This window comes from Cynoglossus semilaevis, chromosome 20 (genome assembly GCF_000523025.1).
Source record: "Cynoglossus semilaevis isolate Cse_v1.0 chromosome 20, Cse_v1.0, whole genome shotgun sequence".
Classification (NCBI taxonomy): Eukaryota; Metazoa; Chordata; class Actinopteri; order Pleuronectiformes; family Cynoglossidae; genus Cynoglossus; species Cynoglossus semilaevis.
The window spans coordinates 103,851-107,441 of NC_024326.1; the positions used below are offsets into that span (position 1 = coordinate 103,851).

General features: G+C 39.5%; 1 long non-coding RNA gene across 1 annotated transcript in view; it reads right to left on the minus strand.

Moving 5' to 3' along the window:
• Positions 1–3,591, minus strand: part of LOC103395801 (uncharacterized) — an 82,461-nt gene that overhangs the window by 45,917 nt on the left and 32,953 nt on the right. Inside the window, exons 3-4 of the long non-coding RNA XR_523288.3 lie at positions 3,280–3,360; positions 2,367–2,430 (exon numbers count right to left, since the gene is read on the minus strand). This is a non-coding gene — a long non-coding RNA (uncharacterized LOC103395801). The remainder of the gene's footprint in view (positions 1–2,366; positions 2,431–3,279; positions 3,361–3,591) is intronic.

The following is a 3,591-nucleotide window of genomic DNA, read 5'->3' on the forward strand; positions in this document are numbered from 1 at the left end:
TATAATTTATAATATATTTATTTATTTTAATTTTTTCAGAGTAAAGACAGACGGGGATGTAAAAATGAAACAAAAAAAACAAAACAAAAACCCGTAAAACTACTGGAGCGATTAAGAAGAAGAGACTGTCAGCTGAGAAAAGATGCAGAACTAACACACTTTGTCATTGTACAAATAGGCTTCAGAAAAGTGTTCCTGTCAAACAACGACAGAACTTATCAGACTGTGGTTAGTCAAGTTCAAAAGTGGGGAAAAAAAAAAAAAGTTTTGTCAGCGTACAGTCTAGTGCACACCTGCTCCATTAACTTCAAAGCTACCATGTTGTTTTTCGCTCAGGGGTTCAACGACTCCTGCTGCTGAAAATAAGCACGAGGAAAGTGGAGTTGATTTAATATTATTCTAACGTCGGCGCGGAGACGCTGTAACGAACGCAGGAACACCTGATTAAAATATTCTGTTAGAGTCTTCCATCTATTATTCAGCATACTCTGAAGTATTGGGGAGTAGTAGTAGTAGGATTGATTTTGAGGGTTGAGTATTTGGGTCAAAGCTAAATCCCCTGATCTCGGACCTCGGTGGTCTGTGTATTCGTGTTCCCCTGTTTGATCTATGGTTTGAAGACAAGACGTAACGTAATTAGTTTGGCTAAAATGTACCCGGGAGTAGCATCTCTAAATGTGTAGCGTACCTTAGTGCAAAAAAAATATATATAGCACATGCAGGTTTGTTTTAAGAAGCCAGGAGTGGCAGAAAAGCACTAGGGGTGGTGCAAGACAACAGCAAGTCGTTGGTACTACGAGGACAATGTCAAAAGACAGATGTCTAGTAGTAGATCGAGTAGTTAGCTAGTAAAAAAAAGAATCTACAAAACTGGAAACTCATTTTGGGGCGTGTACTTTGTACAAGTGCTAATATCTTTAATACAAAACTGGAAACTCATTTTGGTTCGGGGGCCAACATACACTCTGATTGGACGTCAAGTAGGTCGGACCAGTACGATCATAACAATACACCCTGATTGGACGTCAAGCAGGTCGGACCAGTACGATCATAACAATAATTACCTATAAATAACATTGCTTTCATGTTACTCATAAAATGATGGTGTACTCGTACATAATTCAACAGTGTTACTATTAACCGCCTCGTTTTTACTCACAAGTGTGTATAAGTACGTAAATATAGCAGATAAAACCGTGATGCTTTTCGGGGCGCGTAAAGTGTCTCCCGTCTGCGATGCGTTCACCCCAGGATATGAATGTAAGCCGTTATATGGAACAGCTGGACTATAAAGTCGTCACGAGATCGCAGTGTCGAACATATGGTGCTATAACCTGGTGGTGCTACCAAGGAAGTGAAGCCATAAAATGGAACCCATTAATTAATGGAAAAACTTGGAAATACGTGACATTAACACATTTTTTTTTTTTTTTTTCCCCCTCCGACCCTACGAACAGAAGTCACGCGAAGAGACGGGCGGCTGCAGCGATTGTAATTGCACACTGGCCACGTTTATGATCTTTTTGTACATAATAAATACAGATTGCTAAAACCGGGGGGCATCATTGTGCCCCTTTCACATTCCTTATCACAAATACGCTCCGCAACCTTGGCACCGGATGAAAGCACATGGACCAGAGGAAAAATGATACACGGGTAAGTAAGTTTAATTTAGGAAAAAGGCATGCACAGAGTGGTTTAACATTGATTACTGCGGATGAGAAACGCTCGCGTTTTCTTATAATATCTTTCATGGTCTGGTTTCTCGGTCTTGCTTTATAATAACTGCCATCAGGTCTTTCTGCTTGTTGCATTTCCTGCTGGCACTGAGCCCCCAAACCTCTCCTCCTCCTTTTGGTTTAAATGAATTATTTGCGTGTATTCATGTCTTCTCCCTGCAGGCTCTTATTCTATAATGAATCGCAAAAGACAAGTCTTGTTGTCTATTTTCCCGGCGAATAAATGTTCATAAAAAGTATGAAGCTGGAACAAGGTGTTTATTAAAGTGAAATGAGCTTTTTGGCCTTCAGGCATCCTGGCCTTGGACACTTGTTTTTTTTTTTGTTTGTTTTTTTTTGTTATCCTATATTGAACTATATCCAACTTTTTAAAGTGGTAATTAACATGGAAAACATTTGTTGCTGTTTAATTTGAGAAATGCTAGTGGCCAAGGCGAAAATAAATTGGAAAGGGACAGAGTGGCTGAACCGAGCCTAACTCCTGAGTCATGGAAGATTTTCCCCAGAGTTTATCCCGAACTCTGGGCTCATAGTAAAAAAACGTTGTTTAAAAAAAGGTTGCGCATTATTAAGGGGACGGCATGAGTAGCTTCAGTGCATAGAAACAGAAAAGAAACTTTAGCTTACCTAAAGTTTAGAGCAGCGCCAGAAGTCAGTCTGTCTCGGGAAGAAATCAGCAGCAGCAGGGATTCTAAGGTCAAAAACAGAAAAACCAGGTTAGAATACGAGGAATAATAAAAAAAAAAACAAACGCTGGAGAGTGTTGCAAATAAGACAACAATCAAACAGAGGCGAAGTGACTGTGGACTGATAATTGAAGTCGAGTGGACGGTTTACAGGTGGGGAGAAGGGAGCAGGAACAGCAGGTGAGTAGAATAAGATGGCTGCTGAGAGGGTTGAATCAGATATGAGAGCAGAGTGATGACAAGGTTACAAACTTTTCGGCATAATCCAACAGCTGCCGGGGTTCTGACAGTAAAGGGACAGTTCAAAACAAATGCCTGTATTTCTCCAATAGATGGCGTAGAAAAGGTTTAAAGCATTTTAGCATTTTAGCCTTTATGACTTTTACATTTTCATTTGTTCTAGTTCATACCAACGCTCCACCGATCTGCTCCTGACCCGGCCCGCCGTCAAATTTTAGGACCCATTGTGGCCTGCGAGTCAAACAGTTTGCACATGATAAGTAGATTGCAATTTGAAAACTATATATATAAATATATAAATATATATATGTACATATATATGCATATATATATATATGCTTATACATCATGTAACAAACAGTTTGCAGATGATAAGTAGATTGCAATTTAAAAAAATATATATATTTATATATATTGTGTATATATATGTGTATATATGTATAGTTATATGTATAGTTTTGCAGATACAGGGGAATTTCGGCTGTTGCACATCATTGCACAACAAGCAAAAAAATATATACTTAGATAGGAAACTTCAGGGAAAAAAACCACAACTACAGCATGCCTTTAACTATGAGTATTTTACAATTATGAATTTAATTTGTTTTTTTTACCTTCTAACCCTTTACAGCTTCCAGGGTCACGGAGCTCATGTCGATCCCAGCAGTCGGCCAATCCAAGGCTTGTGGTTTACCCTGGACAAAGACAAAGAACGATTCACACTAACATTAGTACCTGTGGTCACTGATGGTCGGGTGAGAAGACGAGATACGGAGTGAGGTCAATCCTTTGTTGCTCTGTCATTGTTGCACGCTCCAACACATTTCTTATTGATTCTGGAGTTCTGCACGGCCCCCAAGCAATATTTTCATTTAAAGCCGCCTACTTTGTGTGTGCGTGAGCGAGAGAGAGAGAGAGAGAGAGAG